Genomic DNA, 13,563 nt, shown 5'->3' on the forward strand with positions numbered 1-13,563 from the left:
TCTGATCAATTATCGTGATTGAAGCAACTTTACTGGGATAACGTATGTAACTAAACTCACTTCTCAGGGGAGTAACTACAGGTAATTTCATCAGCTGATCAAGGAATTATCAACACACCTACCAAAAGCTGCAACAGATATATATATTTACTATTAATACTATGAAAGTAAGTAAAGTCTGTCATTAGCCAATACATCTCCGGTTTCAAAGGCATGAAACGACCGAGGATATTTTTTTATCCCCCCTGGATAGGATGCCAGTCCATTGCAGGTTACTTCCCAGCTAATATCGGTACCCATTTATACTCCTGGGTGGAGAGAGGCAAGTGGGGGTGAAGTGGCTTGCCCAAGGACACACATATAACCGGCAACTAGATTCGGACCCCTGACCCTCTGATCATGAGTCACAAACCTTAACCATATTAATGCTTAAAAAAAACTTAAAATCCCATAGACCTTATAAATAGTTAATGCGATGCCCACTGCCATGTACCAATACATCAGATTCGAGCCAGCCAACCGATCCCATTAGCTCAGTGGTCAAGTGGTAAAACATCTGCACTAGAAAGCAGGAGGTTGTGGGTTCGAGTCCCAACCGAGTGATTTTTTCCAACTTTTACTCAGGAGGTAACACACTGAGTATTCAGTGTTTATACATCAATGAAGGGCAAAACCTGATTTGACATACATTGTATTAATACTATGATCCACTAGTTTATCTGACCCACAAATACTAAAAATGGGCCTGATATGGTTGGTATGAGATCTGAGGAGTGTTGGCTTTGCAATGTTTTATCAACCACCCTTTGCCTCAACCATAACGGTATGTAATCTCTACCTACCTTTTGTGTTAGCAGTAACTCTGTGTTGTGGATTCCTCCGTGTTCTGTTGTTCTGTGGTCTGCTTGGCACTTCGGCTTTTAAACCCAATATTTCACCCTCTGGAGAAAAAAAAACCAGACAGGCAAGTAAGAAGAAAACATGAGACGTCTTGGAAATTACAGGTTACACCTTCATATACCTTTGAAATCTGATGGACAGTGTGTGCAGATATATAATTGTTTGCCAGAATACAATGCAATGTTCAAAGTTGGGTCAAAAGTCTTCTAATGCCCGACTGTAATTCATTGTAATAAACCAGTTCTGTATTTCAATGACCTGAGGTCATTTGGGATAACATTGCTGACACGATGTTAGGCGATGTTACGCGCACGACCACTCTGGTGGTAATTTACACACAAGCGTCGCGCACCCGCATTCATGCACCTTTGATCGTTCTACTATCCCGAATGACCGGTGACCCATATCGTTGTGCACATAAGCAGTTGAAATACCGAACTGGCTTATCCATGGCATTCCTTGAGTTGTTTGCTTGTTTGGAAAAGGATGAGACATTTAGGACAACTTGAAGAACTGTTGACACTTAAAATACCCAATACAAGGGAACTTGACTAGGTTTACTCTTAATAATGTTCAAATGGGGGCAGTTCCGCAATGTCAGACGTACATTTTGGGCAATTCAACAGTGTATGTAATTGTAGTTATAATCACGGGGTAGATTTTAATTCTGATAAAACATATCAGTTAGTCACTAGTTACTTTGATGAGTCAAAGAAGAAATTATTCATCCAACTTTGTTGCTGTAGTAGAAATTGGCTCAAAACACCGGACGTACTCAGACAAATCAATTTTTTGTATTGTCATCAATTGATTTTCCATTTACAAGTAACAGCCAAACTGTTGAACTTGTTAGGGAATGTACAACATTTGCTTTTGCTGCAATGTTCAAAATAAGTGCATCTGGGGGATTAGTGTGCTATAAAAAAATATTGTTAAAGGGCATGTACAACATTTGCTTTTGCTGCAATAATCAGAAATAAATGGATTTGGAGGATTAGTATGTTTTAGCAAATATTGTTAAAATGACTTGTTTCACGTTTTGGGCTTGTAGATGTTGGAAAAACCAAGAAAACCATTCATGTTCTTGTAGTCTGGTTCACAGACCCCATTTAAGATGAAACGGAGAATTTATAGACTTTGGGGGATTGTAAGATCAGAGAGGCAGTCTAGTAGGCTTGTACCCCTTCAAAGGTGTGTAATCAATTGCACAGAAAACACAGAATAACTAATTATGAAAAATTAGGAGTAGTTTTAAAAAAAAAACAGTTTTCTCCATTGCTGGTCGGCCGACCAGCGTTGGAAAAATACCATTTTTTTTTTTTAAATGTCAGCACACCAGGAGCCACGATTTTACAGGATGCTTTAGGCTGTCATTCCCTAAAGTTGAAAAAAATCACTCCGGTCGAACCCATGACCTCCTGCTTTCTAGTGCAGATGTCTTACCACTTGACCACCGAGCTAACGGGATCAGTTGGCTGGTTCGAATCTGATGTACATAGCAGCGGGTACTACATTAACTATTCATAAGATGGTAAGACATCTGCAATAGAAAGCAGGAGGTCGTGGGTTCGAGTCCCACCGGAGTGATTTTTTTCCAACTTTCACTCGGGAGGAAACACACTGAGAATACAGTGTTTATACATCGGTGATGGACAAAACCTAATTTGGTTTTATTAGTCAATTGACTCATGTAATTTCAGCAAGCACACACTGCATATGCCTCCATGTTATTTTGGCAAGATGTGTTGCCAATATACCAGTGTGGAAAGACTGTGGTTTCTAAAATAACTAAGATCAAAGTGCTTTACATTATTATTACCCCTGATCATTGGGCCAATGAAACATTGCAAATACAATCTCAGCTTCCTGTGGAATATGGATTTTTATTCACGAGGAAGTCATTTTAGTCATGTTCCCTGACAGTATTTTATAAACTATTGAATAGGATGGTGCCAGACTATTTTTGCATTCTAGCCTCACTTTCAATTTTTATTTTAAATGTGGCTTAAAAACATTAGGGTATGTTTAACAACAAATTTAAATTTTCATTAAAGCAGACTGGTATTAATTTGTAATTAATTTTATGTCACTGCTTTAATTTCTCTTTGCAAGTTCCAAATATGAAGATTTTACCTCGCTTTCAATTTAATATAGTCGACTCCTGAATAAAGCCCATACAGCTCGGTGTAGTCATTTCGACGCAAGGTAGCTAAAATCAATCACAATTGCGATCTCTGTTCTCACAGGTACCCATTTACTCCTGGGTGGGGCGAAGCAATGAGTGACAAAGTGTCTTGCCAAAGGGAACATGCACCATAACCCCAGGCTGGACTCGAACCCACAACCTGTAGAATTACCCGCAGACAACGAGTTCAATGCTCCAGACCATGAGGCCAGGGCACTCCACATATTTAGAAATGTTTTGCCAATTCATGCAACAACACAAACACCAGGTAATATAATCTATTTGAAACCCCTGCCCGTTTTCCAAACTGCACACATGTGCATTTATCTTTATTGGTACCTTCAAGGATGTAACTGGGGTCCAAGTTGCTGGAGGGCCCTAAAGGGACCTCAGTTTCTAGTAGGAGGCAGTCTTTGAGCAGAGGGGTCCATGCCCCTCATCCTCCTCCCCTATCATTAGCTATGCCACTGGGCACCTTTGTCAAGTTCATTTAAGATTATAAGGAATCAATGAAGGGAGTTCCTACTTTTCATTGAGGGAGTGAATCTTGGAGCGATCTCTCTCAATCACAGTCTGCATCTCTTCCATCCTGACCCTACGATCCTCCAGCAAGGCTTCCGTCTGCTCTCTAGATAGCTCAGCTTGTTCCTTCATCTGAGATTGTAGAGCTTCAATCTGTAGCAACAGACTCTCTGGCTCTGCCTGCTGCTGGTCTGAATCAGGATGGACAGCTTTGGGCTGGGCGCTGTTGGACTGAAATGAGGATTGGAAAATATTGATGGATGGTAACAGGATCAACCTGCTGGTACAGACTCGGACAAAAGAAACCACCCTTTTGGAGATGATCTGATCAATTATCGTGATTGAAGCAACTTTACTGGGATAACGTATGTAACTAAACTCACTTCTCAGGGGAGTAACTACAGGTAATTTCATCAGCTGATCAAGGAATTATCAACACACCTACCAAAAGCTGCAACAGATATATATATTTACTATTAATACTATGAAAGTAAGTAAAGTCTGTCATTAGCCAATACATCTCCGGTTTCAAAGGCATGAAACGACCGAGGATATTTTTTTATCCCCCCTGGATAGGATGCCAGTCCATTGCAGGTTACTTCCCAGCTAATATCGGTACCTATTTATACTCCTGGGTGGAGAGAGGCAAGTGGGGGTGAAGTGGCTTGCCCAAGGACACACATATAACCGGCAACTAGATTCGGACCCCTGACCCTCTGATCATGAGTCACAAACCTTAACCATATTAATGCTTAAAAAAAACTTAAAATCCCATAGACCTTATAAATAGTTAATGCGATGCCCGCTGCCATGTACCAATACATCAGATTCGAGCCAGCCAACCGATCCCATTAGCTCAGTGGTCAAGTGGTAAAACATCTGCACTAGAAAGCAGGAGGTTGTGGGTTCGAGTCCCAACCGAGTGATTTTTTCCAACTTTTACTCAGGAGGTAACACACTGAGTATTCAGTGTTTATACATCAATGAAGGGCAAAACCTGATTTGACATACATTGTATTAATACTATGATCCACTAGTTTATCTGACCAACAAATACTAAAAATGGGCCTGATATGGTTGGTATGAGATCTGAGGAGTGTTGGCTTTGCAATGTTTTATCAACCACCCTTTGCCTCAACCATACCGGTATGTAATCTCTACCTACCTTTTGTGTTAGCAGTAACTCTGTGTTGTGCATTCCTCCGTGTTCTGTTGTTCTGTGGTCTGCTTGGCACTTCGGCTTTTAAACCCAATATTTCACCCTCTGGAAAAAAAAAACCAGACATTGCTGGTCGGCCGACCAGCGTTGGAAAAATACCATTTTTTTTTTTAAATGTCAGCACACCAGGAGCCACGATTTTACAGGATGCTTTAGGCTGTCATTCCTAAAGTTGAAAAAAATCACTCCGGTCGAACCCATGACCTCCTGCTTTCTAGTGCAGATGTCTTACCACTTGACCACCGAGCTAACGGGATCAGTTGGCTGGTTCGAATCTGATGTACATAGCAGCGGGTACTACATTAACTATTCATAAGATGGTAAGACATCTGCAATAGAAAGCAGGAGGTCGTGGGTTCGAGTCCCACCGGAGTGATTTTTTTCCAACTTTCACTCGGGAGGAAACACACTGAGAATACAGTGTTTATACATCGGTGATGGACAAAACCTAATTTGGTTTTATTAGTCAATTGACTCATGTAATTTCAGCAAGCACACACTGCATATGCCTCCATGTTATTTTGGCAAGATGTGTTGCCAATATACCAGTGTGGAAAGACTGTGGTTTCTAAAATAACTAAGATCAAAGTGCTTTACATTATTATTACCCCTGATCATTGGGCCAATGAAACATTGCAAATACAATCTCAGCTTCCTGTGGAATATGGATTTTTATTCACGAGGAAGTCATTTTAGTCATGTTCCCTGACAGTATTTTATAAACTATTGAATAGGATGGTGCCAGACTATTTTTGCATTCTAGCCTCACTTTCAATTTTTATTTTAAATGTGGCTTAAAAACATTAGGGTATGTTTAACAACAAATTTAAATTTTCATTAAAGAAGACTGGTATTAATTTGTAATTAATTTTATGTCACTGCTTTAATTTCTCTTTGCAAGTTCCAAATATGAAGATTTTACCTCGCTTTCAATTTAATATAGTCGACTCCTGAATAAAGCCCATACAGCTCGGTGTAGTCATTTCGACGCAAGGTAGCTAAAATCAATCACAATTGCGATCTCTGTTCTCACAGGTACCCATTTACTCCTGGGTGGGGCGAAGCAATGAGTGACAAAGTGTCTTGCCAAAGGGAACATGCACCATAACCCCAGGCTGGACTCGAACCCACAACCTGTAGAATTACCCGCAGACAACGAGTTCAATGCTCCAGACCATGAGGCCAGGGCACTCCACATATTTAGAAATGTTTTGCCAATTCATGCAACAACACAAACACCAGGTAATATAATCTATTTGAAACCCCTGCCCGTTGTCCAAACTGCACACATGTGCATTTATCTTTATTGGTACCTTCAAGGATGTAACTGGGGTCCAAGTTGCTGGAGGGCCCTAAAGGGACCTCAGTTTCTAGTAGGAGGCAGTCTTTGAGCAGAGGGGTCCATGCCCCTCATCCTCCTCCCCTATCATTAGCTATGCCACTGGGCACCTTTGTCAAGTTCATTTAAGATTATAAGGAATCAATGAAGGGAGTTCCTACTTTTCATTGAGGGAGTGAATCTTGGAGCGATCTCTCTCAATCACAGTCTGCATCTCTTCCATCCTGACCCTACGATCCTCCAGCAAGGCTTCCGTCTGCTCTCTAGATAGCTCAGCTTGTTCCTTCATCTGAGATTGTAGAGCTTCAATCTGTAGCAACAGACTCTCTGGCTCTGCCTGCTGCTGGTCTGAATCAGGATGGACAGCTTTGGGCTGGGCGCTGTTGGACTGAAATGAGGATTGGAAAATATTGATGGATGGTAACAGGATCAACCTGCTGGTACAGACTCGGACAAAAGAAACCACCCTTTTGGAGATGATCTGATCAATAATCGTGATTGAAGCAACTTTACTGGGATAACGTATGTAACTAAACTCACTTCTCAGGGGAGTAACTACAGGTAATTTCATCAGCTGATCAAGGAATTATCAACACACCTACCAAAAGCTGCAACAGATATATATATTTACTATTAATACTATGAAAGTAAGTAAAGTCTGTCATTAGCCAATACATCTCCGGTTTCAAAGGCATGAAACGACCGAGGATATTTTTTTATCCCCCCTGGATAGGATGCCAGTCCATTGCAGGTTACTTCCCAGCTAATATCGGTACCTATTTATACTCCTGGGTGGAGAGAGGCAAGTGGGGGTGAAGTGGCTTGCCCAAGGACACACATATAACCGGCAACTAGATTCGGACCCCTGACCCTCTGATCATGAGTCACAAACCTTAACCATATTAATGCTTAAAAAAAACTTAAAATCCCATAGACCTTATAAATAGTTAATGCGATGCCCGCTGCCATGTACCAATACATCAGATTCGAGGCAGCCAACCGATCCCATTAGCTCAGTGGTCAAGTGGTAAAACATCTGCACTAGAAAGCAGGAGGTTGTGGGTTCGAGTCCCAACCGAGTGATTTTTTCCAACTTTTACTCAGGAGGTAACACACTGAGTATTCAGTGTTTATACATCAATGAAGGGCAAAACCTGATTTGACATACATTGTATTAATACTATGATCCACTAGTTTATCTGACCAACAAATACTAAAAATGGGCCTGATATGGTTGGTATGAGATCTGAGGAGTGTTGGCTTTGCAATGTTTTATCAACCACCCTTTGCCTCAACCATACCGGTATGTAATCTCTACCTACCTTTTGTGTTAGCAGTAACTCTGTGTTGTGCATTCCTCCGTGTTCTGTTGTTCTGTGGTCTGCTTGGCACTTCGGCTTTTAAACCCAATATTTCACCCTCTGGAAAAAAAAAACCAGACATTGCTGGTCGGCCGACCAGCGTTGGAAAAATACCATTTTTTTTTAAAAATGTCAGCACACCAGGAGCCACGATTTTACAGGATGCTTTAGGCTGTCATTCCCTAAAGTTGAAAAAAATCACTCCGGTCGAACCCATGACCTCCTGCTTTCTAGTGCAGATGTCTTACCACTTGACCACCGAGCTAACGGGATCAGTTGGCTGGTTCGAATCTGATGTACATAGCAGCGGGTACTACATTAACTATTCATAAGATGGTAAGACATCTGCAATAGAAAGCAGGAGGTCGTGGGTTCGAGTCCCACCGGAGTGATTTTTTTCCAACTTTCACTCGGGAGGAAACACACTGAGAATACAGTGTTTATACATCGGTGATGGACAAAACCTAATTTGGTTTTATTAGTCAATTGACTCATGTAATTTCAGCAAGCACACACTGCATATGCCTCCATGTTATTTTGGCAAGATGTGTTGCCAATATACTAGTGTGGAAAGACTGTGGTTTCTAAAATAACTAAGATCAAAGTGCTTTACATTATTATTACCCCTGATCATTGGGCCAATGAAACATTGCAAATACAATCTCAGCTTCCTGTGGAATATGGATTTTTATTCACGAGGAAGTCATTTTAGTCATGTTCCCTGACAGTATTTTATAAACTATTGAATAGGATGGTGCCAGACTATTTTTGCATTCTAGCCTCACTTTCAATTTTTATTTTAAATGTGGCTTAAAAACATTAGGGTATGTTTAACAACAAATTTAAATTTTCATTAAAGCAGACTGGTATTAATTTGTAATTAATTTTATGTCACTGCTTTAATTTCTCTTTGCAAGTTCCAAATATGAAGATTTTACCTCGCTTTCAATTTAATATAGTCGACTCCTGAATAAAGCCCATACAGCTCGGTGTAGTCATTTCGACGCAAGGTAGCTAAAATCAATCACAATTGCGATCTCTGTTCTCACAGGTACCCATTTACTCCTGGGTGGGGCGAAGCAATGAGTGACAAAGTGTCTTGCCAAAGGGAACATGCACCATAACCCCAGGCTGGACTCGAACCCACAACCTGTAGAATTACCCGCAGACAACGAGTTCAATGCTCCAGACCATGAGGCCAGGGCACTCCACATATTTAGAAATGTTTTGCCAATTCATGCAACAACACAAACACCAGGTAATATAATCTATTTGAAACCCCTGCCCGTTGTCCAAACTGCACACATGTGCATTTATCTTTATTGGTACCTTCAAGGATGTAACTGGGGTCCAAGTTGCTGGAGGGCCCTAAAGGGACCTCAGTTTCTAGTAGGAGGCAGTCTTTGAGCAGAGGGGTCCATGCCCCTCATCCTCCTCCCCTATCATTAGCTATGCCACTGGGCACCTTTGTCAAGTTCATTTAAGATTATAAGGAATCAATGAAGGGAGTTCCTACTTTTCATTGAGGGAGTGAATCTTGGAGCGATCTCTCTCAATCACAGTCTGCATCTCTTCCATCCTGACCCTACGATCCTCCAGCAAGGCTTCCGTCTGCTCTCTAGATAGCTCAGCTTGTTCCTTCATCTGAGATTGTAGAGCTTCAATCTGTAGCAACAGACTCTCTGGCTCTGCCTGCTGCTGGTCTGAATCAGGATGGACAGCTTTGGGCTGGGCGCTGTTGGACTGAAATGAGGATTGGAAAATATTGATGGATGGTAACAGGATCAACCTGCTGGTACAGACTCGGACAAAAGAAACCACCCTTTTGGAGATGATCTGATCAATTATCGTGATTGAAGCAACTTTACTGGGATAACGTATGTAACTAAACTCACTTCTCAGGGGAGTAACTACAGGTAATTTCATCAGCTGATCAAGGAATTATCAACACACCTACCAAAAGCTGCAACAGATATATATATTTACTATTAATACTATGAAAGTAAGTAAAGTCTGTCATTAGCCAATACATCTCCGGTTTCAAAGGCATGAAACGACCGAGGATATTTTTTTATCCCCCCTGGATAGGATGCCAGTCCATTGCAGGTTACTTCCCAGCTAATATCGGTACCTATTTATACTCCTGGGTGGAGAGAGGCAAGTGGGGGTGAAGTGGCTTGCCCAAGGACACACATATAACCGGCAACTAGATTCGGACCCCTGACCCTCTGATCATGAGTCACAAACCTTAACCATATTAATGCTTAAAAAAAACTTAAAATCCCATAGACCTTATAAATAGTTAATGCGATGCCCGCTGCCATGTACCAATACATCAGATTCGAGGCAGCCAACCGATCCCATTAGCTCAGTGGTCAAGTGGTAAAACATCTGCACTAGAAAGCAGGAGGTTGTGGGTTCGAGTCCCAACCGAGTGATTTTTTCCAACTTTTACTCAGGAGGTAACACACTGAGTATTCAGTGTTTATACATCAATGAAGGGCAAAACCTGATTTGACATACATTGTATTAATACTATGATCCACTAGTTTATCTGACCAACAAATACTAAAAATGGGCCTGATATGGTTGGTATGAGATCTGAGGAGTGTTGGCTTTGCAATGTTTTATCAACCACCCTTTGCCTCAACCATACCGGTATGTAATCTCTACCTACCTTTTGTGTTAGCAGTAACTCTGTGTTGTGCATTCCTCCGTGTTCTGTTGTTCTGTGGTCTGCTTGGCACTTCGGCTTTTAAACCCAATATTTCACCCTCTGGAAAAAAAAAACCAGACATTGCTGGTCGGCCGACCAGCGTTGGAAAAATACCATTTTTTTTTTAAAATGTCAGCACACCAGGAGCCACGATTTTACAGGATGCTTTAGGCTGTCATTCCCTAAAGTTGAAAAAAATCACTCCGGTCGAACCCATGACCTCCTGCTTTCTAGTGCAGATGTCTTACCACTTGACCACCGAGCTAACGGGATCAGTTGGCTGGTTCGAATCTGATGTACATAGCAGCGGGTACTACATTAACTATTCATAAGATGGTAAGACATCTGCAATAGAAAGCAGGAGGTCGTGGGTTCGAGTCCCACCGGAGTGATTTTTTTCCAACTTTCACTCGGGAGGAAACACACTGAGAATACAGTGTTTATACATCGGTGATGGACAAAACCTAATTTGGTTTTATTAGTCAATTGACTCATGTAATTTCAGCAAGCACACACTGCATATGCCTCCATGTTATTTTGGCAAGATGTGTTGCCAATATACTAGTGTGGAAAGACTGTGGTTTCTAAAATAACTAAGATCAAAGTGCTTTACATTATTATTACCCCTGATCATTGGGCCAATGAAACATTGCAAATACAATCTCAGCTTCCTGTGGAATATGGATTTTTATTCACGAGGAAGTCATTTTAGTCATGTTCCCTGACAGTATTTTATAAACTATTGAATAGGATGGTGCCAGACTATTTTTGCATTCTAGCCTCACTTTCAATTTTTATTTTAAATGTGGCTTAAAAACATTAGGGTATGTTTAACAACAAATTTAAATTTTCATTAAAGCAGACTGGTATTAATTTGTAATTAATTTTATGTCACTGCTTTAATTTCTCTTTGCAAGTTCCAAATATGAAGATTTTACCTCGCTTTCAATTTAATATAGTCGACTCCTGAATAAAGCCCATACAGCTCGGTGTAGTCATTTCGACGCAAGGTAGCTAAAATCAATCACAATTGCGATCTCTGTTCTCACAGGTACCCATTTACTCCTGGGTGGGGCGAAGCAATGAGTGACAAAGTGTCTTGCCAAAGGGAACATGCACCATAACCCCAGGCTGGACTCGAACCCACAACCTGTAGAATTACCCGCAGACAACGAGTTCAATGCTCCAGACCATGAGGCCAGGGCACTCCACATATTTAGAAATGTTTTGCCAATTCATGCAACAACACAAACACCAGGTAATATAATCTATTTGAAACCCCTGCCCGTTTTCCAAACTGCACACATGTGCATTTATCTTTATTGGTACCTTCAAGGATGTAACTGGGGTCCAAGTTGCTGGAGGGCCCTAAAGGGACCTCAGTTTCTAGTAGGAGGCAGTCTTTGAGCAGAGGGGTCCATGCCCCTCATCCTCCTCCCCTATCATTAGCTATGCCACTGGGCACCTTTGTCAAGTTCATTTAAGATTATAAGGAATCAATGAAGGGAGTTCCTACTTTTCATTGAGGGAGTGAATCTTGGAGCGATCTCTCTCAATCACAGTCTGCATCTCTTCCATCCTGACCCTACGATCCTCCAGCAAGGCTTCCGTCTGCTCTCTAGATAGCTCAGCTTGTTCCTTCATCTGAGATTGTAGAGCTTCAATCTGTAGCAACAGACTCTCTGGCTCTGCCTGCTGCTGGTCTGAATCAGGATGGACAGCTTTGGGCTGGGCGCTGTTGGACTGAAATGAGGATTGGAAAATATTGATGGATGGTAACAGGATCAACCTGCTGGTACAGACTCGGACAAAAGAAACCACCCTTTTGGAGATGATCTGATCAATTATCGTGATTGAAGCAACTTTACTGGGATAACGTATGTAACTAAACTCACTTCTCAGGGGAGTAACTACAGGTAATTTCATCAGCTGATCAAGGAATTATCAACACACCTACCAAAAGCTGCAACAGATATATATATTTACTATTAATACTATGAAAGTAAGTAAAGTCTGTCATTAGCCAATACATCTCCGGTTTCAAAGGCATGAAACGACCGAGGATATTTTTTTATCCCCCCTGGATAGGATGCCAGTCCATTGCAGGTTACTTCCCAGCTAATATCGGTACCCATTTATACTCCTGGGTGGAGAGAGGCAAGTGGGGGTGAAGTGGCTTGCCCAAGGACACACATATAACCGGCAACTAGATTCGGACCCCTGACCCTCTGATCATGAGTCACAAACCTTAACCATATTAATGCTTAAAAAAAAATTTAAATCCCATAGACCTTATAAATAGTTAATGCGATGCCCGCTGCCATGTACCAATACATCAGATTCGAGCCAGCCAACCGATCCCATTAGCTCAGTGGTCAAGTGGTAAAACATCTGCACTAGAAAGCAGGAGGTTGTGGGTTCGAGTCCCAACCGAGTGATTTTTTCCAACTTTTACTCAGGAGGTAACACACTGAGTATTCAGTGTTTATACATCAATGAAGGGCAAAACCTGATTTGACATACATTGTATTAATACTATGATCCACTAGTTTATCTGACCCACAAATACTAAAAATGGGCCTGATATGGTTGGTATGAGATCTGAGGAGTGTTGGCTTTGCAATGTTTTATCAACCACCCTTTGCCTCAACCATACCGGTATGTAATCTCTACCTACCTTTTGTGTTAGCAGTAACTCTGTGTTGTGCATTCCTCCGTGTTCTGTTGTTCTGTGGTCTGCTTGGCACTTCGGCTTTTAAACCCAATATTTCACCCTCTGGAAAAAAAAAACCAGACATTGCTGGTCGGCCGACCAGCGTTGGAAAAATACCATTTTTTTTTTAAAATGTCAGACACACCAGGAGCCACGATTTTACAGGATGCTTTAGGCTGTCATTCCCTAAAGTTGAAAAAAATCACTCCGGTCGAACCCATGACCTCCTGCTTTCTAGTGCAGATGTCTTACCACTTGACCACCGAGCTAACGGGATCAGTTGGCTGGTTCGAATCTGATGTACATAGCAGCGGGTACTACATTAACTATTCATAAGATGGTAAGACATCTGCAATAGAAAGCAGGAGGTCGTGGGTTCGAGTCCCACCGGAGTGATTTTTTTCCAACTTTCACTCGGGAGGAAACACACTGAGAATACAGTGTTTATACATCGGTGATGGACAAAACCTAATTTGGTTTTATTAGTCAATTGACTCATGTAATTTCAGCAAGCACACACTGCATATGCCTCCATGTTATTTTGGCAAGATGTGTTGCCAATATACTAGTGTGGAAAGACTGTGGTTTCTAAAATAACTAAGATCAAA

The sequence above is a fragment of the Patiria miniata genome, unplaced genomic scaffold (assembly GCF_015706575.1).
Source record: "Patiria miniata isolate m_02_andy unplaced genomic scaffold, ASM1570657v1 HiC_scaffold_14, whole genome shotgun sequence".
Lineage (NCBI taxonomy): Eukaryota > Metazoa > Echinodermata > Asteroidea > Valvatida > Asterinidae > Patiria > Patiria miniata.